At 44.0% G+C, this 24,681-nt stretch overlaps 1 protein-coding gene across 1 annotated transcript in view; it reads right to left on the bottom strand.

The window, feature by feature from the left end:
- Window positions 1-22,356, bottom strand: part of LOC310648244 (zinc finger protein 652-like) — a gene marked incomplete at its 3' end in the record, with an annotated part of 99,739 nt that extends 77,383 nt beyond the window's left edge. The window contains exon 1 of the mRNA XM_083375990.1: window positions 22,333-22,356. The remainder of the gene's footprint in view (window positions 1-22,332) is intronic.
- Window positions 22,357-24,681: the final 2,325 nt, after the last annotated feature.

Genomic DNA, 24,681 nt, shown 5'->3' with positions numbered 1-24,681 from the left:
GCAATATGGGAAAGTTTCTGGATTTAAGGTTAATATACAAAAAACTAAAATGTTTTCTAAGAATATGACAGTATCACAAAAGGCTGTCTTAGAAGAGCTAACGGGATTTGAAATAGTTAAAAGGGTTAAATATTTGGGGATATATTTATCACCCTCAAATGTAAAGTTATATAAAAATAATTATGAAAAGTTATGGGGAAAAGTACAAAAAGAATTAGATAGTTGGAAAAAATTACAATTATCTTTATTGGGAAGAATTGCAGCTGTGAAAATGAACGTTTTGCCAAAATTTTTATTTTTATTTCAAATGATACCTATACTTAAAAAGGATTTAAATTTGGAGGAATGGCAAAAAGGAATTAATAAATTTGTTTGGGCAGGGAAAAAGCCACGAGTCAAATTTAAGATTATGCAAGATACGCGTGAAAGAGGTGGTCTTAAAATGCCTAATTTTAAATTATATTATGAAGCTGCTGCTTTGTCAGCGATAAGTGATTGGTTTAATTTAACACAAGCGAGATTATTAAATCTTGAGGGCCATGATTTGTTATTTGGATGGCATGCATATTTATTGTATGATAAGAAGGTGGACAATGTGTTCAAGATACATATTTTAAGGTATGCTCTGTTGCGAGTTTGGAAAAAGTATAGACACAAGTTAAATTATAAGATACCTATCTGGGCAATACCGAAACACGCAATAGAAAATATAAATGTTGGGTTTAAACATGACGTGATTACATATAAGGAAATTTTGTGCTTTGAGAGGAATGTATGGCAATTAAAGCCATATAATATTTTAAAAGAAGAAAAGATTGTACAAACCTGGTTTCAGTATGGGCAATTACAGGCTAGGTGGAAGGAAGACCAGAAAATTGGTTTCTCAATGATTGATGAAAATTTGGTAAAGCAAATTAGAGATCAAGGTCAAGCACATATCAAACGGATATATCTTGCATTGATAGAAATTGATTCAGAGACGGAACTTGTTAAAGATTGTATGATAAAGTAGGCTCAGAATTTTCAAGAAGTTATTACAATGGATACTTGGGAAAAGATCTGGTTGAGAAATGTAAAATTTACACAGGCCCAAAATTTAAGAGAGAACTTTTATAAAATGTTTTATAGGTGGCATTTAGATCCTAAAAAACTAGCAAGCATGTATCCGAACTGCCAGCCCAAATGTTGGAGGTGTGGCTGTGAGGATGCAACGTATTTTCATATATGGTGGACTTGTAAAAGGGTTAAAGCATTTTGGATTAAAATTTGGTGGAACATGCAAAAAATATTCAAGAAAAGGATAAAGTTTTGTCTGCAATTGTTTTTATTGGGCATTATCACAGATACTACCGTTGTGGACACTAAGCTGATGTTGAATTTAGTTATGGCAGCGAGACTTTTAGTAGCGCAATATTGGAAGAACGAAGAACTGCCGACTATAGAAGAATGGACTGTAAAAGTTTCCAATTTGGCGGAAATGGCAAAGATTTCAGCGTACTTGAAAGACCAGTCGCAACAGAAATATATTGTGGAGTGGAGAAGATGGATTGATTACATCCAGAATAAATATGGGACTAAAAAGTTTCACCTAGCATTTGAATAAGTATTGGATTTATGTGATATAAAAATTACTTGTAGTTATTTTAATAAGAGTTAAAGTACGATAGCATTTAATATTTTACTGTTGTTTCCATATGGTAGTTTATGATTGTTTGTATTTTTATACCCTGTATTTAGCTCTGGGAAGTCGGGGAGGGGGGAGGGGGAGGGGAGGGAAGAGTTGGGGAGGTTTGGGGAGAGGGGAGGGGGTTGGGAGGGGTTTTGTTTTTTAAAAAATGTACTGTAAAACTTTTCAATAAAAAAAAGAGTGGCTTGACAAGAGGAATACGACATTTGAAGCCCATGTCCAGGATCCGTCTGTGTGTGGTGGCTCTTGATGCACTGACTCCAGCCTCAGTCCACTCCTTGTGAAAGTCCCCGACACTTTTGAATGGCCTTTTCCTGACAATCCTCTCCAGGCTGCGGTCATCCCTGCTGCTTGTGCACCTTTTTCTTCCACACTTTTCCCTTCCACATAACTTTCTATTAATGTGCTTTGATACAGCACTTTGGGAACATCCAACTTCTTTTGCAATTACCTTTTGAGGCCTTCCCTCCTTATGGAGGGTGTCAATGATGGTTTTCTGCACAACTGTCAGGTCAGCAGTCTTCCCCATGATTGTGATTCCTACTGAACCAGACTGAGAGACCATTTAAAGCAGGGGTGTCAAACTCAATTTCATTGAGGGCCACATCAGCATTGCGGTTGCCCTCAGGGGGCCAGGTGGGTATGGCCAGGGTGGGCGTGGCTAGCTCTACATCATTCGCATCAAGGGTGCCTATGGGGGCCCGGGAAGGCGTGGGACAGATCTGAGGGTCTCTGGCAAAAGGAGGGTCTCTGGGCCAGGGCCAAGGCAGTGGGGGCCGTTCCCTCACTCTTTCCAGGATGGCTTCGCGGGCCACATGAAACCACTTCGCGGGCCGCATCCGGCCCCCGGGCCTTGTGTTTGACATGTCTGATTTAAAGGCTCAGGAACCCTTTGCAGGTGTTATGGCTTAATTAGCTGATTAGAGTGGGACACTTTGAGCCTAGAATATTGCACCTTTTCACAATATTCTAATTTTCTGAGATTGTGGATTTGGGGTTTTCACGAGCTGTATGCCATAATCATCACAATTATGACAAATCACGGCTTGAACTATCTTGCTTTGCATGTAATTTAGTTTCCCCTTTTAAGTTGCATTACTGAAATAAATGAACTTTTGCATGATATTCTAATTTTTTGAGTTTCACCTGTAGAGCATTCTGCTATTTTCTTTTGCATCAACCCTGCGATAGTAGTATGAGGTTTGCAAACAAAAGAATGTTGTCAGCAAAGAAAACTAATTCTGTCTACTGTGATATTATAGTAGTTAATTCATAGTTCTTTTTCTGTATTTCTCTGTACAAAACTGTAGCATCTAGCCTTCTGTGCCCATAAATGTTTCCATTCATCTTTCAAATTATTTTCCCTTTTATTTTTAATTTTCTTTTTGTATGATGCATAAGCAATAATTGTATTTCAAATACTGTATATGCTTTACATACTTCTTATTCAAAAATTCAGGTGCTTAATACTTCTGAATTCAAATCAAAATATTGTGAAGTCTCTACCTGCATTTTTTGTTGTGTTTCTCTCACTTTTTTGTTAGAGCACTTATTAGAAGTTTTCCCCCTTCTCTTTGACAATGTACATATCACTATTTATTTTGTTTATTAAACTTGTTTGCCACCCATCTTGCTGCAAGGTGACTCTGGGAAGATTTACAACATCACAATAAAACCATATATGTGTGTACTGTATGTATATATCTATGTATAAAATCACAATAAAATTACAGGATAACTAAAAGATGGGGAGGGAGCAGAATGTACGGGGGGGAGGTGGGAGCTGTTAGTGGTCCATCAACCACCTCCAGCATGATACTCCCCCATTGGGTCCCCAAGCCAACTGGCAGAGCCAGGCCTTCAGACTGTTGCAGAAAGTCAGGAGGGTGGGGGCCAATCTCACCTCAGGAGCCAAAATGTTCCAAATGGCCAGGGACATAGCAGAGAAGGCTCTTCTCCTAGACCCTGCCAGCTGGAATTTCTTGACTGAATTTGTTAGCATTCTGAAGGTCAGTTGTTAGGTCTCTGAGAGTTGTTGAGGCCACTTGTGGGTTTATCTGTATCCTCAGGGTCACCTGAATCAGAGTGCAAATGGGTGTGGAACCTTTTTGGGACTGCTGAAATAACTGTGTTGTAGACAACGTATTGCCTTAACAACTCTTAGACAGCTAATGACCGGCCTTCAGAGTGCTAACAACCAGATGACTGCAAGGAATATAAATCCTTTCATTCCCCACCATTCATTCAGTACTGAAGAAGCATCTTGGATGAGAAGTGAAATGTTTTCAAGAAAAAACTAAGAAAGTCCAGTTGCGTTTTGAAAACCACCTTTGGGACAATCGGTAGAAGAATACATGATATGCACTAGGGAGGATAGCTGACCCAAATATATTCCACACCTACTACCATTAGAGAGCAGATCACTCTACCCTGCTCCAGGTCTTTGTGGAAGCCCCGCAAGGTGGGACCATATGGGCTTTGGGGTTATGCTGTTTCTGGGCAACAACCTATCCCCTGAGGTAAGGATGGCTTCCACTCTCATGGCCTTCTGAAAGCTGGTAGGGGAGGAGCCTGAGCTGTCAGCCCAGAAACACACATTCACACAGCTCTGCTCAGTTTTATTACATAATTAGTTTTTTAGTACTTTTACTGGACTTATTTTTATTTAATTAACTTTGTTTGGATGAGACGATAGTGAAGACAAATACACAGATAACAGATTTTGCCTGGAATTGATAGTTATGGGGAAAAGAAAGAAACACCATGGTGTTAGCCCAGGACATCTCCCTCCTTTGAAGTCTGCAAAACAGCCCAGAATTGAGAAGCACTTCACATGAAACAGAACTATAAGTAAAACAAATTCCCCCCCACCCCCAAACAAGTTTGAAGCACTAGAATGGGACCTCCAAACAGAGCTGGCAAAACAACTATTAGACCTTTCCTCATTTCTTGGGGAAGAGCAAAACGATAGCCAGTCACCATTACAAGTAACCAACCCAGGTACCTGCTCCTGGGGAGCTGAAACAAAGCCCAAAAATAATAAGAAAAGTCAGAACATAGAGAGGCTACCATGGAGAAATTCCGTGGGAAACCAGGGCGCTCGAGAAAACTTTGCTTTGTGCTTTCCCTGCACCCCTCGGCTTCTCTTCAAGACCCCCGTCCCCTCCTCCACATGGCCAGAACTCCAAAAGCCAGGAAGGTGGAAGGCCGAGGTTGAATGCCTTGGTGGAGCAGTGGGCTAATGCCTCCTTAAGTAACACCAGCTGCCTGCAATTAGTGCAGGTTCGAGTCCCACCAGGCTCAAGGTTGACTCAGCCTTCCATCCTTCTGAGGTAGGTAAAATGAGGACCCAGATTGTTGGGGGCAATAAGCTGACTTTGTAATAATGCCGCTGGGGGGGGGCTGAAAGCCCTAATAAGCAGGCATATACATAGAATGAAGGCTATTGCTAAGCACATTGGTTTGTGCTTAAATTGTAAGCCGCCCTGAGTCTTCGAAGAAGGGCGGGATATAAATGGGATTAAAAAAAAAAGAATGCAGCTCATTGACTTCCAGGAGTGTGTGATGACCCAGGGCACAGCACAGAGGCAATGCAGTCAGCTGGCAATTCAAACTGCCCTTTAATTGCGCCAAATTTTTCCCAAATGCTCCCACGTTTCTGGAAAGCCTCCAAACAAAGGAAGACACACACACACACACACTTTCAGCCGCCTCTGGCTGCAAGTAGTTTAACATACAGTCTGATTAGAAGAGGAATTTACTGAAGGCCACGGAGATAACAAGGAATGACACATACATTGTAAACCTAATGAGTCTGTGTGAATACAAACTTGCCAGAGCAGTTTCAGAAGAGAAGCCAAAATACAGTCCGAGGTCTTTGAACATCCAAGCACCATTGTCAGTCAGACCAATGGTCAGTTTCTAGGTTTCCAACCAGAAGTCACAGAATAAGAGATCAGCAACAACACACAAAACTCCAAGGAATCAGTGTTTGTTCCCGACAAATGCCTCTCCCCACAGCGTCTCAAGTCTCTGTCTCCAGGTGTGCCTTGTGCAGAGGGGCAAGGTGCTCCTGAGTAGTTGAGCCTGCCTGCGTTGTTCCCTCCTTCTCTCCACTCTCCGTGCTCTAGGATCAGGAGTTGGTGGCCCTTGCTCATCGCCTGAACTCTCTCTCTCCTGTTCATCCTGTCCCAATCCTGAAAGGCCCTGGCTTGCCTTGGCCTGCTCTTCCCCACATTCCTCTGAAGCCACAGACACCTCTCCCTTGCCCTCCATAGGGTTCCGTTCCAGCTCATTTTCCTCCAGAGATTCAGGCTCCGACGGAGGCATGACAGAGTGACTACAATTTGAAGGAATATGTAAGCCCAACCACCAAAAATACAATGGGTTCAAGAGAGGAACGCGTGTAGGGTGCAGGCATTCCTTCGGCAGCATTCTCACTGAGCCTGGGGGAAACGGTGCCTGGGAGAAACATTGAGCTGTTCACTTTCCCCTCAGCGAATAACAGATTGCCTGAAAATGGCCATATAAAAATAGAAGTCTGAATCCTCTTGGGCCAATAGAGGATCTTCCAGTTGAGGAGAAGTCATTACTTTCATCAGGGTATTCCATAGGGATTCCAGCAACAAATCAGGATGGGTAAGAGCCTTGGTGGAGCAGTGGGCTAATGCCTCCTTAAGTAACACCAGCTGCCTGCAATTATTGCAGGTTTGCATCCCACCAGGCTCAAGGTTGACTCAGCCTTCCATCCTTCCGAGGTAGGTAAAATGAGGACCCAGATTGTTGGGGGCAATAAGCTGACTTTGTAATAATGCCGCTTGGGGCCCCCCCGAAAGCCCTAATAAGCAGGCATATACATAGAATGAAGGCTATTGCTAAGCACATTTGATTTGTGCTTAGATTGTAAGCCGCCCTGAGTCTTCGGAGAAGGGCGGAATATAAATGGGATTAAAATAAAAAAAATAAAATAAAAATAAAAAATGGGTAGGTGGTCTTTTTTTTTAGCCCAAGATGGCGGCGGTCTTCGGCTGAGCTCTGTGAGCTCCGCAATGGGCTTTAGCAAGTTGGGCAGTTCGGGAAGCCCAACGGAGGCTCGTGAAGCCTAACGGAGAGTTGGAGCAGGGAACAGCTGGCGGGCGCCGCTTTTTGTGGCGCGGAGGCCCCCCTCCCCTCGAGAATGGCGGTAGCGGCCGGGAGACCATGGCGGCCCGAAGATCGGCCGCGGCCACGACCTTAGCGCCTCGGTTGGAGCAGGGAGCAGCTGGTGGGCACCGCCTTTTAGCACGGTGGCCCCCCTGAACGGCAGAAGCAGCGAGGAGACAATGGCGGCCTTGAGATCGGGCGCGGACGCAGTGGCCTTGGAACAGCTGGTGGGCGCCGCTTTTTGCGGCACGGAGGCCCCCCCTCCAGAATAGCAGTAGCGGCCGGGAGACCATGGCGGCCTGAAGATCAGCCACGGCCGCGATTTTAGCGCCTTGGTTGGAGGTTGGAGCAGGGAGCAGCTGGTGGGCATCGCTTTTTAGTACGGTGGCCCCCCCAAACAGCAGAAGCAGCGAGGAGACAATGGCGGCCTTGAGATCGGCCGTGGACGCAGTGGCCTTGGAACTGCAGCTGTGGCACCTTGGATCCGGGGCTTTGGGTGGCTTTGCCCCCCCTCGCAACAGCAGGAGCATCTGGGAGATTATGGCGGCTTGGTGATCAGCCGCATGACGGTGGGTGCCGCTTCTATGACACGGAGACCCCCCCTTTGGGATGGCAATCCTGGATGATAGCGACCTGTAGAACGGCCGTAGCCACGGTTCTGGAGCTGTTTGTTTGCGGCGCGCTGGTGTCACGGCCTGGGCAGTGTGGACGATGGCCGACCGCTGCTGTGGCCTTAGGGAGCTCGAACTTGGGATGGCCTGGAGGCTTGCAGCTTGGACTGTGGCGGTGGGCGGACCCGCTGGCTGCCAACCGATGCTTATCTTACATGCCCCTGGAACATCTGCGCCAACGATACCATCTTGCGACCCACCTGGGTCAGCTTGGCTGGTTATTTGGGCATGGTCATATGCCCCTGCTCCTGTGACTAACCCATTAATAGTCCGGAAGAACCCGGGAAGTGACCGTGGTGAGAGGGCAGTTTTTGGATTGGCCATCAACCACCCCACTGATGTGAGAGATCAGTTGGGATAGGTTTATCCCAGTGGTTCATACTCTGTCTACCCCAGGTTGGATGCCTCAGCTGTAGTGAGAGGGCTGTTGTGGTTTTTTCGCCTGGTTACCGGCTCGGGTGAGAGCTGAGCCGGATTGGTGGACTTGAGACATTTCCCGGACTTAACATCATCTTAATATCATCTTTTAATACCATCTTGACCATCTATCTGCCCACAGCTGCCCTACGTGGACATTATTATTTTTTTATTGAAAAGTTTTTCAATACATTTTATCTTTAACAAAACAACCCCTCCCCACCCCCACCCCCCCTTCCCAACCCAACCCAGCCCTCCCCCCTCCCCTTCCACCCTCCCCGACTTCCCAGAGCTAAATACAAGGTATAAAAGTATAAAACAATCATAAACTACCATATGCTAACAACAATGAACTATTAGGTCTATCGCACTTTAGCTCTTATAAAATGACTACAAGCAATATAAATATCACCTGAATACTTATTCAAATGCTAAATGAAACTTTTTAGTCCCATATTTATTCTGAATGCAATCAATCCATTTTTTCCACTCCACAATATATCGTTGTTGCGAATGGTCTTTCAAATACGCCGAGATCTTTCCCATTTCCGCCAGGTTAGAAACTTTTAAAGTCCATTCTTCTATAGTCGGCAGTTCTTCCTTCTTCCAGTATTGCCCTACTAAAAGTCTTGCTGCCGTAATTAAGTTCAACATCAACGTAGTGTCCACAACAGTAGTATCAGTAATAATGCCCAGTAAAAACAATTGCGGACAAAACTTTATCCTTTCCTTAAATATCTTCTGCATATTCCACCAGATTTTAATCCAAAATACTTTAACCTTTTTACAGGTCCACCATATATGAAAATACGTTGCATCTTCACCACCACACCTCCAACATTTAGGCTGGTAGTTCGGATACATACTTGCTAACTTTTTGGGATCTAAATGCCACCTATAAAACATTTTATAAAAATTCTCTCTTAAATTTTGGGCTTGCGTAAATTTTACATTTCTCACCCAGATCTTTTCCCAAGTGTCCATTGTAATAACTTCTTGAATATTCTGAGCCCACTTTATCATGCAATCTTTAACAAGCTCTGTTTCTGAGTCAATTTCTATCAATGCAAGATATATCCGTTTAATATGTGCTTGACCCTGATTTCTAATTTGCTTTACCAAATTTTCATCAGTCATTGAAAAACCAATTTTCTGATCTTCTTTCCACCTGGCCTGTAATTGCCCATATTGAAACCAGGTTTGAACAATCTTTTCTCCTCGTAAAAAGTTATACGGCTTCAAACGCCATACATTCCTCTCCAAACTTAAAATTTCCTTATATGTAGTCACATCATGTTTAAACCCAACATTTATATTTTCTATTGCGTGTTTCGGTATTGCCCATAAAGGTGTCTTATAGTTTAACTTATATCTATACTTTTTCGAAACTCGCAACAAAGCCTGTCTTATAATATGCACCTTAAACACATTATCTACCTTCTTATCATACAATAAATAAGCATGCCAACCAAATAACAAATCATGACCCTCAAGATTTAATAATCTTCCTTGTGTTAAATTAATCCAATCACTTATCGCTGACAAAGCAGCAGCTTCATAATATAATTTAAGGTTGGGCATTTTGAGACCACCTCTTTCACGCGTATCCTGCATAATCTTAAATTTGACTCGTGGCCTTTTCCCTGCCCAAACAAATTTATTAATACCCTTTTGCCATTCCTCCAAGTTTGAATCCTTTTTAAGAATAGGTATCATTTGAAATAAAAATAGAAATTTCGGCAAGACATTCATTTTCACTGCTGCAATTCTTCCCAATAAAGACAATTGTATTTTTTTCCAGCTATCCAATTCTTTTTGAACTTTTCCCCACAGCTTTTCATAGTTATTTTTATATAACTTTGCATTTGAGGGTGACAAATATACCCCCAAGTATTTAACCCTTTTAACAATCTCAAATCCAATTAACCCTTCTAAAACAGCCTTTTGTGGTACTGTCATATTTTTAGACAGCATTTTAGTTTTTTTTATATTAACCTTAAATCCAGAAACTTTCCCATATTGCATTATTATCTCTATCAATTCTGCAACAGAATTTTCTGGCTGGGTCACCGTAACAACCAGATCGTCTGCAAACGCCCTCAATCTATAATCCTGATCTCTTATTTGAATTCCCTTGATCTTTTCCAAATTCCGTATTTTAAGCAATAATATCTCCAATGTTAAAACAAATAATAAAGGTGATAAAGGACACCCCTGCCTTGTGCCCTTTTCAATATTACATACCGTACTTCGGTCAAACTATTATTTACTATTATACGGGCTGTTTGCTTTTGATATAATGCCCTAATTGGATGTAAAAATTTATCCCCAAAATTCATTTTATCTAATACTTTCATCAAGAATTGCCAATCCAATTGATCAAAGGCTTTTTCAGCATCCTACGTGGACATTATTATATGGCTCGTTTGCGCTACTCCAGTGCGGACCTGTACACCCTCAGGAGGACCCCCCCCTGCTGTGTGCGACCTGCCGCCCTTTCCATCATCTCCCTTAAGGACAGGCCCAATTGCTGGGACCCCGAGAGGTGGTTGGGCATAGATAGGGGCCTCTGGTGGAAATATATTAAGAGGCCCCTGGTATGTATTTTAGCCGGTTGTTTTAAGGGGTTAAGGAAGGAGGGGAATGGTAGGGTTGGGTGGGAATTGGGGGGTGCCCCACCAACCGGTTGTAAGTCTGGGCCTGAGACAGTTCCCGGCGAGATGGGGTTGGGGGCCCCTGGTTTTCCCAGCAGTGGGGTGGGGTCTCAAATCCCCAAGATGATTGGGAATGGCAGCAGGCGGTTACACGGAGGGCCACATCAACACCTGGGATCACGCCCCCGCTGTCTTCAAGCGGTGGCGTGCTCCGACCCTCCGTCTAGTACCCGTTTATCCGGGGTTGAGGGGGATCAGGCCCCTGAGCTCAGGCTGGTGTACTTTAATGCCAGACCCGTTGTGAACAAGGCTCCCCTCATCCGCGATCTGATCGAGGAGGAACGCGCGGACCTGGCATGCATTACGGAAACCTGGTTGGGCTCAGAGGGAGGTGTCCCTCTGACTGAGCTTTGCCCTCCAGGTTTCCGTGTGCTTCACCAGCCACGGGCTCAGGGCAGGGGCGGTGGGGTGGTGGTGGTTATATGGGAGACCTTATGTCTGCGGGAGGCCACTGTCGTACAGATAGTCGGGAGTGAGTCACTTCTTCTGAGGTGTGGCCCTGGGGTTCAGTTGGGCTTGTTGCTAACATACCTGGCGCCCAGCTGTGTGGCAACGGCCCTGCCTGAGCTTCTCGACGCCCTCTCAGGGTTGGCAGTTTAGTTTCCCAGACTTATAGTTCTGGGCGACTTTAACCTGCCTTCCCTGGGAGGGTCGTCAGAATTAGCTCGGGAGTTCATGGCCTCCATGACAGCCATGGACCTGACCCAAGTAATTCAGGGTCTGACTCATGGAGGGGGTCACACTCTCGACCTAGTTTTTTTATCTGGACAGTGGTTCGATGATCTGGGAGGGGGCTCACCAACTATTGTGCCCCTGTCATGGTCCGATCATTATCTCCTGCGGTTGGTCTTCCGCTATGCCACCCCTTGCCGCTGGGCTGTGGAACCGACCAGGTGGTTCCGCCCCAGGCGCCTAATGGATCCGGAATGGTTCCAGACAGCGCTTGGGTCTATACCTATCTCCCTCACTCACAGCTTGGCCGACGCCTTGGTGGATGCCTGAGAATGGGCTGCCACCGAGGGGCTCGACTGTGTTGTACCCTTGCGACCCCTGACCCGGCGCAGATCCCGGTGGGCTCCATGGTTTTCCGTGGAGCTCCGGGAGATGAAGCATAGGAGACGGGGTCTAGAGAGCTGTTGGAGATCCAGCCGGTCTGAATCTGACCGATTGCGGTTAAGAACCTCTACGAGGTCTTATCTCGCGGCGATGATGACGGCGAAGTCTAACTACTTCGCTGCCCTCATCGCGTCCGCAGATAATTGCCTGGCTGCCCTGTTTAGGGTGACTCGCTCCCTCCTTAATCAGGAGGTGAGGGAGGACCCCTTGCAGGGGCAGGCCGAGGAGTTTAGCCATCATCTGACGGACAAAATCGCTCAGATTCGGGCTGGTTTGGATTCTGACTGGGCAGAGACTGACGGGGGGAATCGAGCTGGCCTGAACTGAGGGGTTTTAAGGTTTTTAAATTCTAATTTTAAATTTTGGGGCTATTTAATTTAATTTTAATTTTTATATTGTATTGTTTTAATTTTGCCCTGTAAACCGCCCTGAGTCCTTCGGGAAAAGGGCGGTATATAAATTGAATTAAATAAATAAATCTTCACCAATTTCAATGACACAGAGCCAAATGTAGCATGATTTAACATTTCTTTGCCCAACACCTCTGGAGAAGCCCTCCACAAGGAAGCGTTGTTAAATGGTGTCATTGTTATCCACTCTCAACAAGACCCTCAGGAGCTGATGCAGGACTTAAATGAATCAAGTCATCCCTTGGAGGAGGCCATAATGACCGCTGACGACCTCCCAGCCGAACATAACCTCCCAGCTGCTTCTTGTTAAAACCATATCTCCTGACAGGCCAGCTGCCTCGAGCAAGGCGAGTGGGAGACCTAAAGATGGTATTGTGACCCTAGTTAGTACAGCTTTGCAATTCAAATGTGTCTCATTGCCTTCTCTATGGCCATGGGTTGTGACTACTGCCAAACCTGCAATGAACCTGACTGAAGTCAGCTTACTCATTTTCGGTTGCCACAAGATTGAGGGGAGGAAGAATGAGACATTTTATGCTAGCCTAAACAATTCTCTGTCCCGTGGGAACCAAGGTCGCTTCCGTTCCCTTGACTGGAGGGGTTGAGCCCAATGTCAGAAAGCCCGCCAAACTATTTTATTGGGAAACACAGTTGATTGTATAGGTCCATGGTGGCGAACCTATCCAATTCTTTGGGGATCTGTGCGGCAGGTGGGGGGAACGGCGGCGGGAGAAAGGGGATCTGTGTGGGGGGGAAACGGATGGTTTTGGTGTGGCACGGATCTTTACCTCCTCTCAGCCTCAGCCCTGGCGGCGCGCTCACCTCCCACTGAAACGCGGCCCGCCTTGCCCGAAGGCCACCACCCAGACAGCCACCGGGTGGCGGCAAGGAGACGGCCTGGCTTCCCCTTGTCACTGCTGGCTGTCCGGGCTCTGCGGCCCAGCACCTCCCCTCCCCCCACAGCTCATAAAGTCAGGGTAGCGCCTTGTGTGTCCCAGTTAATAGCCAGTTTCATCGTGCGGATCTTTGCCTCCGGCTGGGGTGACTCTAGGCAAGGCGGGCAGCGCTTCGGCGGGAGGCGAGCGCACCACCAGGGCTGAGGCCGAGAAGAGGCACGGATCTCCAGCCGCGACCCCGGCCTTAGGAGCTGTGGGGGGAGGGGGCGCTGGACCGCAGAGCCCGGACAGCCAGCAGCGACGAGGGGAAGCCAGGCCGTCTCCTTGCCGCCACCCATGGCCGTCTGGGGGTTCTGGACACGGGCAACTGTCCTGCCCTGCTGGGCACCCCTCCACAGCCTCGGCCAGGAAGCCTCCGATGGGGCTCCGTCTTCTGCGCAGAGCAAGGTTGCAGGCCAAAGACCACGTGGTGAAAAGGAAGGTTAGAGTCAAGGAAGTGGTTGGATTTATCTGCTACATGCGCGCCTTACTGGGAGGGGAAAATCTGCGCCTCCAAAGGGAAAAAAAGAAAGAAAAAGCTCCAACTTGGTGGAAGGCAGGAGGGAGAAGCAAATGTGCCGCAGCAAGCTTGCTTCGCGAAAGGCGGCTGCTCCTTTCCGGTTGTTTTTTCCCACCCCCCTCCGAAGTCATTTGCCCCTTAGGAGCGACTCTCTCTTGGGCTGTGTGGATGTGGCATGTGATGGAAAAGCTGTAGCTAGAATTTGCAAAACCAGTTCGGCCTCTTCTACCGGCTACCAAAGAAGACTCTTTGGGATTTGCTCTTTGGAGAAAATTTCCCAAGTAATTAGTTGCAGGGCAGGGGCCCACAGTGTAAGCAGACACCCCTTTGAATGTTTGTGTTGGGAAGGCAAACTGTTTGGGGGTGCGAACGAGCTGGGCTGCCTTTCATTCGAGGACCAGGATTTTGCAACCGCTCGGCGCGAGAGAAACAAACTTGGCTTCTCGGATCAGACAACAGCTGCAGAGCAAAGGTTGGGGGAGGTTTTGACCTCTGGAATGGGTTTTCTGGCGCTTTAAGACTTCTCTGAGCCTCCCACACTACCTTATGAATCAAACTTAGCAGGGAGGTGCCTTCACGCGGATTTCCCATTCAGAAACGTAAGTTTGTGACCATCACCCTGTTGGCAGGGTGATGTCTCTGCTTTTTAGTGTGCTGTCTAGATTTGCCATGGCTTTCCTCCCGAGGAGCAAGCGTCTTAATTTCTTGGCTACAGTCCCCATCTGCAGTGATCTTGGAGCCCAGGAAAATAAAAAATGTCACTACCTCCATTTCTTTCCCATCTATTTGCCAGGAATTGAGAGGGCCAGATGCCATGATCTTGGTTTTCTTAATTTTAAGTTTCAACCCAACTTTCGCACTCTCCTTCTTCACCCGCAACAAGAGGCACTTTAGTTCTTCTTCACTTTCTGCCAAGAGAGTGGTATCATCTGCATGTCTTAGGTTGTTGATATTTCTTCCGGCAATCTTAATTCCAAGTTTTGATTCATCTAGCCCTGCCTTTCTCATGATGTGCTCTGCATATATGTTAAATAGGTAGGGCGACAGTATACAGCCTTGCCGGACTCTTTTCCCAATTTTGAACCAATCAGTGCTTCCGTGTCCAGTTCTCACTGTTGCTTCTTGACCCGCATATAGGCTTCTCAAGAGACAAATAAGATGGTCTGGTACACCCATCTCTTTAAGAACTTGCCACAGTTTGTTATGATCCACACAATCAAAGGCTTTAGCATAGTCAATGAAGCAGAAGTAGATGTTTTTCTGGAACTCTCTAGCTTTCTCCATGATCCAGCGTACGTTGGCAATTTAATCTCTAGTTCCTCTGCCTCTTCGAAATCCTGCCTGTACTTCTGGTAGTTCTCGATCCACATACTGCTGGAGTCTAGCTTGTAGAATTTTAAGCATAACTTTACTAGCATGAGAAATGAGTGCAATGGTGCGATAGTTTGAACATTCTTTGGCACTGCCTTTCTTTGGAATTGGAATGTAAACTGATCTTTTCCAATCCTGTGGCCACTGTTGAGTTTTCCAAATTTGCTGGCAAATTGAGTGTAGCACTTTTACTGCATCGTCTTTTAAGATTTTGAATAGCTCAGCTGGAATACTGTCACCTCCACTAGCTTTGTTGTTGCTCAGCTTTTCTAAGGCCCACTTCACTTCACATTCTAGGATGTCTGGCTCGAGGTCAGTGACCACCTCATTGTGATTATCAGGGACGTTAAGCTCATTCTTGTATAGTTCTTCTGTGTAATTTTGCCACCTCTTCTTAATCTCTTCTGCCTCTGTTAGGTCCCTGCCATTTTGGTCCTTTATCATGCCCATTTTTGCATTGAACGTTCCCTTCATCTCTCCAGTTTTCTTGAAGAGATCTCTGGTCCTCCCTATTCTATTGTTTTCTTCTATTTCTTTGCATTGTTCATTTAAGAAAGCATTCTTATCTCTTCTAGCTATTTTTTGGAATTCTGCATTTAATTGGGCGTATCTTTCTTTTTCTCCCTTGCCTTTCGCTTCCCTCCTTTCCTCAGCTATTTGCAAAGCTTCCTCAGACAGCCATTTTGCTTTCTTGCATTTCTTTTTCTTTGGGATGGTTTTGGTTGCTACCTGTTGTACAATGTTGCGAACCTCTGTCCATAGTTCTTCAGGCACTCTGTCTATCAGATCTAATTCCTTAAATCTATTTGTCACCTCTACTGTATATTCAACAGGGATATGATTTAATTCATACCTGACTGGCCTAGCGCTTTTCCCTACTTTCTTTAATTTAAGCCTAAACTTTGCAACAAGAAGTTCATGGTCTGAGCCACAGTCAGCTCCTGGTCTTGTTTTTACTGACTGTATAGAGCTTCTCCATCTTTAGCTGCAGAGCATATAGTCAATCTGATTTCTGTGTTGACCGTCTGGTGATGTCCATGTGTAGAGCCGTCTCTTGGGTTGTTGGAAAAGAGTGTTTGCTATGACCATCATATTCTCTTGACAAAATTCTATCAGCCTGTGCCCTGCTTCATTTTGTATTCCAAGGCCAAACTTGCCTGTTATTCCGGTTATCTTTTGGCTTCCTACTTTAGCATTCCAATCCCCCATGATGATAAGGACATCATTTTTTGGTGTTAATTCTATAAGGTGCTGTAGGGCTTCATAGAAACGGTCAATTTCATCCTCTTCAGCACTGGTGGTTGGGGCATAGACTTGGACTACTGTGATATTGAATGGTTTGCCTTGGATTCGAACTGAGATCATTCTGTCATTCTGAGGATTGTATCCCAGTATTACTTTTCCTACTTTTTTATTGACTATGAAGGCTACTCCATTTCTTCTGAGGGATTCTTGCCAGCAGTAGTATACCTTATGGTCATCTGAATTAAATTCACCCATTCCTGTCCATTTTAGTTCGCTGATACCTAAGCAGTCAGCCTTTTGCAATTGACCGATGGAAATTCTGTCAATGCACTATCCAATATTTTTTGGCATGGCACCCAATGTGCTGATACCCACTGGGACCACCATGACTGGTTTATATGTCATAATCTTTCAATTTAGATTTTCAGCTCTTGATACTTTGTGATCTTCTCCAATTCTTTGTCCTTCATTCTACTATTGCCTGTTATTGCCACATCAATTATCCATACTTTCTTTTCAACCACAGTTAAATCTGATGTGTTATGAACCAAGAGTTTACCAGTTTCTATTCAGAAATCCCACAATATTTTCACCTGTTCATTTTTTTAAACATTTTGTTAAGTTGTAAAGTAAAATACAAAATACAAAACAAATAGTAGGACACAATAGGTGGGGAAAAGGGAGAAGAAAGGGAGGGAAAGGAAGGAAAAAGAAAAAAAAGAGATTGACTTCCAACTTCCCCTGTTGCAGTAGACTAAAAAAGCATTAACGTTGAGCCTCAACTTTTTACTTTTTCACAATAGTAAAAATTAGCCGTTTCTGTAACAACAAATCAATCTAATCAGTGAAACCCAAAATCAAAAGTTTCATTTTTTTTCCACCTCAACCACAAAGTCCAGAAACAGTCTCCATGTAGAAACGAAGGTACTTGTATTCTTTTCTTTAATCAAAACAGTCAATTTAGCCATCTCAAAATGTCCTTCCAGTTTTGTGCATACAGTAGTCTTTTTGCTGCCAACATATACAGGAACAAAGTTCCGAATTTTTTTTCCAAATCTTTTTCCATTAAACCAAAAAAGTAAAGTTTCTGGTTTCATGTTTATTTTTACTTTAAGGATTTTCTGTATCAAAATGTGAATCCTTCTCCAATATTTCTTTGCTTTATCACATGTCCACCATAAATGACAAAAAGTCCCTTCTTTGCATTTACATTTCCAGCCTTCATTTGAAATACCTTTATACATTCTAGATAGCTTGTCTGGTGTTAAATACCAGTGATACACACTTCCCACTGATTGTAGTATCTCAAAGTTGCAGTGCATCTGGCTAACATCCATATTTTGAAATTATTGTTAAACCTGCTGGTACTAAAAACTATCCTTGTTTTCAATTTAAATCATGATGCAACTACCCTAATGCCTACATATAAGACATATACCATCAGAATAGCAATTTCATTTGTACCACTAGTGCCACCCATTAATATTACAGAATACAAGTGCAACTTAGATAAACATCTTTCTCTTGTTAAAAGTGTTCTCTTTCTGTTGAAAGTGGTGTTACTCATACACACACTGACCTGAATATATTTTTACTTATTTTTTACCACCTATCCATTTATTATTTTATTTGTTAGGCTGATATGCTGTTCCAATTGCTATTGACTCTGTGTGGCTTACATCAGAGCTTTTCAACCAGTGGTACAGGTACCACCTGTGGTACATTGGCACCTGGCAGGTGGTACGCAACCATCCTAGAAAAGTGGTAGCAGGGGAGGGGAATGGCAGCACCAGACAAGCCTGAGAGAGAGATGGCTGGAGCTGCAGGGCTGTCAGGGCTCAGCGGAAGCGCCACGATCAGCGCCAGGCTCCAGCTGAGCCCAGAAGAAGCGCCAATCAGCTGGAATGTTGCAGCATCTCCAGGGTCTTGTGATTTACATTCAGATGCTTGGCAACTGATTCATATTTATGACAGTCACAGTGTCCCAGGGTCATGTGAAGTGACCAAAACCTGCTGCAACCACCCAGCAGATGGGGGGAATAAAAACCAAACACCTCCACCCCACCCCCGCTGCCAATCCTCAACAGAAATGTTCACAACAATGAAAACCTCGGACAGGAGAAGAGCGCCGCCGGGCGGGCAGGCAGGTGTCTTGCTCGGCTGTGGCTTGGAGGGGACTTTTTTCAGTGCCATTGTAACTTCGAAAAGTCACTAAGCGAACTGTTGTAAGTCAATGACTACCTGTACTTCATCACTTTTTTCCTTTTTTTTGGTCATTAAGTTTTTGACACCTTGCTAGACGACTGGTGGTACTCGGATGTTGCCATATCCTAAATGTGGTACAATGGATGAAAAGGTTGAAAAGCCCTGGCTTACATTACTTCCTTTGCAAATCAGATTAAAACAATAGAGAAAAATAGAGAAAAAAGAAACCACAAAATCATCCATTATTTATTGACCAAGTAACTATATCATTCATCAACAACAAATACAACCCTACTTCAAAAAACCCAAACTCATAACATATCCATCCCAAAAGGCCTAATGGAATAGCAAGTTTTTAACAGCCTCTGTAGCAGGGGTGTCAAATTCAATTTCATTGAGGGCCGCATCAGCATTGCGGTTGCCCTCAGGGGGCCGGGTGGGTATGGCCAGGGTAGGCGTGGCCTACTGGGTGGGTGTGGCTAGAGTGCGTATGGCCTACTGGGTGGGCATGGCCAGCTCTACATCATTCGCATCAAGGGTGCCTATGGGGGCCTGGGCAGGAGTGGGACAGATATGAGGGTCTCTGGCAGAAGGAGGGTCTCTGGGCCAGGGCCAAGGCAGTGGGGGCCGTTCCCTCACTGTTTCCAGGATGGCGTCGTGGGCCACATGAAACCACTTTGCGGGCTGGATCCGGCCCCCGGGCCTTGTGTTTGACATGTCTGCTCTGTAGAATCAGCAGTGTATGAACATTATTCTGGGGGGGGAGGGGTCATTGGGTGGGCAGATGTAATCAAAACTAGGCGATCCCAAATATACCCTGGTCCAAGGACCTGAAGAGTTTTAAAGATGACAACCAGCACCTTGAGCTGCATCTAGAAGAAATATATACATACCTCAACATAAAGTGGAAACATTTTTCTAAATGAGGTAAATTATGCATCTGTAAACTACCTTGTTCCATAAAGTTGTTGTACACTGAAACAAAATCTGAACTAGTACAGGTAGTCCTCAACTTACAACAGTTCACTTAGGGACCGTTCAAAGTTACAATGGGACCAAAGAAAGAAAGTCAATAATTGTAATAGTAGGTTTATTTTAACAGTGAGAGACAGAATAACAAAAAAAAATTCCAGAAAAATGCATTTCAAAAAAGTGATAAATTGATTTGCATTTTAATGAAATAAGTATTTGATCCTCTATCAATCAGCAAGAGTTCTGGCTCCCAGGTGTCTTTTATATGGGTAATGAGCTGAGATTAGGAGCACTCTCTTAAAGGGAGTGCTCCTAATCTCAGCTTGTTACCTATAAAAGACACCGATTTACAGAAGCAATCAATCACATTCCAAACTCACCACCATGGCCAAGACCAAAGAGCTGTCCAAGGATGTCAGGGACAAGATTGTAGACCTACACAAGGCTGGAATCGGCTACAAGACTATCGACAAGCAGCTTGGTAAGAAGGTGACAACAGTTGGTGTGATTATTTGCAAATGGAAGAACCACATAATAACTGTCAATCTCCCTTGGTCTGGGGCTCCATGCAAGATCTCACCTCGCTGAGTTTCAGTGAACATGAGAACAGTGAGGAATCGGCCCAGAACTACACAGGAGGATCTTGTCAATGATTTCAAGGCAGCTGGGACCATAGTCACCAAGAAAATAATTGGTAACACACTATGCCGTGAAGGACTGAAATCCTGCAGCCCCCGCAAGGTCCCCCTGCTCAAAAAGCACATGTACAGGCCCATCTGAAGTTTGCCAATGAACATCTGAATGATTCAGAGGAGAACTGGGTGAAACTGTTGTGGTCAGATGAGACCAAAATCGAGCTCTTTGGCATCAACTCAACTCACCGTGTTTGGAGGAGGAGGAATGCTGCCTGTGACCCCAAGAACACCATACCCACCATCAAACATGGAGGTGGAAACATTATGCTTTGGGGGTGTTTTTCTGCTAAGGGGACAGGACAACTTCACCGCATCAAAGGGACGATGGATGGGGCCATGTACCATCAAATCTTGGACGAGAACCTCCTTCCTCAGCCAGAGCATTGAAAATGGGTCCTGGATGGGTATTCCAGCATGGCAATCACCCAAAACACATGGCCAAGGCAACAAAGGAGTGGCTCAAGAAGAAGCACATTAAGGTCCTGTAATGGCCTAGCCAGTCTCCAGACCTTAATCCCATAGAAAATCTGTGGAGGGAGCTGAAGGTTCGAGCTGCCAAACGTCAGCCTCAAAACCTTAATGACTTGGAGAGGATCTGCAAAGAGGAGTGGGACAAAATCCCTCCTGAGATGTGTGCAAACCTGGTGGCCAACTACAAGAAACGTCTGACCTCTCTGATTGCCAACAAGGGTTTTGCCTCCAAATACTAAGTCATGTTTTTTGAAATGCGTTTTTCTGGATTTTTTTTGTTATTCTGTCACTGTTAAAATAAATCTACCATTAAAATTATAGACTGATCATTTCTTTGTCAGTGGGCAAATGTACAAAATCAGCAGGGGATCAAATATTTTCCCCCCTCACTGTATCACACATAAAGATAATAGAGAAAACAGAATAACTCTTGATGAGTTGATTTCCAGGTTGTTAAGCACCTCTATAATACCAGCCACTATCTTGTTTATTCTTTATTCTTGTTTATTCTTTATTGCCAGCCACCTTTAACATCTGTTGCCTGTAATCTATAGCAGACTTAGAGTCTTGTAAGTATAGAATCTTCCTCACTCCACACATTTCAACAGATGCATCTGTCTCCATTTTGTTCTTGCTCTGGGAAATCCCACACCAATCTCCATCTCTTCCTATTCAACAAGCAATGAAACCCCAAAGATCAACTCACTTGAAAGAAGTTACACCATACTGTCAGGCAGAACATCAAGAACAATTAAAATTTCTGAATTTCTCTCATAATATCATTCTGAACATCTATCATCAAAATAAATATACTGTTTTCCAACATACAAGGATTAGCACTTGAAGCATTCTTGTCTGAACTCGAATTTCATATGAATGCATCATCAAAAGCCTAATACACAGCCATATTTTATGAAAACCACATGTTGTCAAGTATTTTATAACCATGCACAGGTTGAAATATTATTTATTGACATTATTTGGGCACCTTCAGTATACTTCAGAATTGAAGAAAGGAAAGGAAAATAACTTAGGATTTCTTTTGTTTACACTATTTGAACAACAGCAAATCGTTAAGTACATATTTAATAGGAATTATTTTTAGTAGACATATAATGCAGTCTCCATAGCTCAGGAAAAAAAAACCATGCATGTCAGAAAAATATAATATTTCTTGTTTATAACGACCAAGAACATCTATGCTTCCAGGTAGAATTCAGAAAACAAATTGTTAATGTAAGGATGCAAAGTACACATAATGCAGCTTCCTAATCCTGAGATATTTCAATGCCAAACATTTCAGGTGATGCAGTCCAACCATTTTTAACATGTCAAAGTAAATACTTTTTGTACATTTATCTCAACCCAACTTTTATCTCAACTTTTCCAAATTTTGTGTTTCAAATAACCTTCAAGTCTTCAACACTCATAATCATCTCTATTAGAATTATAATCTCTACTTCTGCACAGTTAAGGATCGCTGCAAGAAATGTTGCTCCAAATGTAAGAGTTTCAAGATGACCATGCCTACCTGAAACCCATGTCCTCTGGGCTAAATCTTGCTAACTTTATCCAAAGCCTATCGATACCAGTTACTTTGTACATTTGACGAAACATACTTTTATTGTGCTGGAAAACTGTACCACTGAACTTCCTGGAAAAGTGGGAGGTAACAAACAAATGAGGTTCGGGGGCCCATCAAGTAAAACTTGATCTACCCCTTCTGCCAACTACTGGGCCTCTTGCCTTGTACGAACTCACCCAGGCCGGGATCATCCGCCTGTCGTCGCCTTTACAGCTCCATCAGCGCCACCGCCGCCGCGACGTTGATCCATGCTTAGGGGAGGGGGAATGGAGAGGGCGGCCAGGGCCCTCCTTCCTGCCTACCCTCCCCTGGTTAGAGCACCCGCCTGTTTTAAAGGGCAGGTCTTGCCCCTTTTGCAGCTACCTCTACCATGGTTCTGCCTATCCTTCGTTCGCTCGCCCTCCCCGCCGCTCACGCTGCAACGCTACGTGACCCTTGCCACAGCCAACCAAGTCAGTCAGACATTCAATCTCAGGATTACGTCCGCCACCCCACTCGCTTTTCCTTAAGGGTCCCTCGCTGGCTAGTTTTGAGTAAGACGATTAATGCGCCTGTGTAGAAATTCTCGCGCGATAGCGCGCGGCTTTCCTCGGCTTCCTGTTTCATGGATTTTTCTCTCTGATCCTTTCTCTCACCGTTCTACGAGCAGCAGTTAAAGAACTTTAGTCCGTCGTCATCTCTTGTTTTGCCCGCTGTATCATTGCCTTCCCCCCACCACCCAGATCCCGGGCGAATGAATGCTCTCACGTTACAATGAAAACGTTGATTGGCCAGCGCGTTGTGTGTAAAAGTCAATGTCTCCGCGTTCGCGCGGAGTTCTCTTTGCCTCAAGTGAGAACCAAAAACAAAAAGGGCAGGGAGAAAATAAAACATGAAAATACCATCCCATCACTGAAAAGGATCGACGGGGTGTGTGTGGTGGAAGAAGCCTTTAGAATTGTAGACCACCCGGAGTCATTTGGTTTAGTTGGGCGGCTATAGAAATTGAATAAATAAATAAAACTAAAAATCCGGCAAGGCTGTATACTGTCGCCTTGCCTATTTAACTTATATGCAGAGCACATCATGAGAAAGGCAGGGCTAGATGAATCAAAAGTTGGAATTAAGATTGCCGGAAGAAACATCAAAAACCTAAGATATGCAGGTGATACCACTCGAATGGCAGAAAGTGAAGAGGAACTAAAGAGCCTCTTGTTGCGAGTGAAGAAGGAGAGTGCAAAACTTGGGTTGAAACTAAACATTAAGAAAACAAAGATCATGGTGTGAGATTTAAAAACCCAAAATTTGATACTCACAACTCAAAGACAAGTCTGGTTAACAAAAACAAAGATTTATTGAAAAGAAATTGAAAATAATAAAGAAAATAAAAAAAAAGAAAAGACGTTTGCAAACGTGGCCTCTTAGACCCTTCCCAAGTTGGATTGGGTTCGAAGAGCGCGCTGAGCAAGTTTCAAAGCAAGTATTTATACTTTCTTTTCTCGATATATGTCCCCCCCCCTTTTAAGAAACTTAAGTCAGTCTTTGAAGTCAAAAAGATCTTCTTTGAACCTTTACTTCCAAAAGACTCATTGTAACAACTTCCTTTCATCCATCACTATACTATCTTGTTTTATTCACCTTCTTGAGGTGAATAACCTCTTTAACATTTCAAAGGAGCTTTGTTGATTACCATGTGTGAATTCTCTGTCTAAGCAGGAAATACTGTAGATAGCCCCACATCTTAGTATTACATTTGATACAATTCATTGGTGTTATATTTGATGTTACATTTGGTACCATTTATAAAAGAATAACCTTTTTTTTCCTTTAATTCCACCCTTTTTCTCTTCTACCTGAATTATTCTTTTATACTTTTAGGAATTCATCATTTCCTAATTTGTGTGGAAGCAAGTTATTGTATTCTGAATCTTCTTTCCCCAACCCTTGTTTTCCTACCTTCATTATTAACATTGTTTCTTTTTTCCCATTTTCAACTGAAGATGTTATTAAGGTCATACTTTTCATTGTTCGTCTTATTAGTATTTGTATGAGAGGAATCAAACATGGTAAAAACATAATAGCCAAGAATCCTAGTATTGCAAATTTTGCTAGTTCTTTCCAATTTGCAAACCACCCTCCAAACCAATTATTTACCCCATCTAAGGTCAACCCCTTCCAGGTTTGGACTGGGACATGAGCTAATTTTATCATTTTGTCTGTAATTTCCTTTACTACCATACCACTTTCATCTACTTCAATGCAGCAATTGCTCAGATTAAATTTTCCACACACACCTCCTTCTTGAGCTAATAAGTAGTCTAAGGCTAACCGATTCTGCATAATGTAAGTTCGAGACTTTACACTTTCCTTAGCTAAATGTGTTAGAGTACTTACAGTGTCATTTGTAATTATTTCAAGCACTGCTTGTAGCCTAATTACCCTATTTAGAATATAGATGGGCTCTCTGGCACCTAAAGTGCCATCTTCCGCCCATGTTGCTGGTCCATAATAGTTGATGATCTTCTCTGGAGTCCAATCATCATCTT

Source organism: Vipera ursinii (genome assembly GCF_947247035.1).
Source record: "Vipera ursinii genome assembly, chromosome: W".
In the NCBI taxonomy this organism is placed as follows: Eukaryota; Metazoa; Chordata; class Lepidosauria; order Squamata; family Viperidae; genus Vipera; species Vipera ursinii.
The sequence above is the reverse complement of the archived record's forward strand: the minus strand, read 5'-3'. Positions and strand labels throughout refer to the sequence as shown.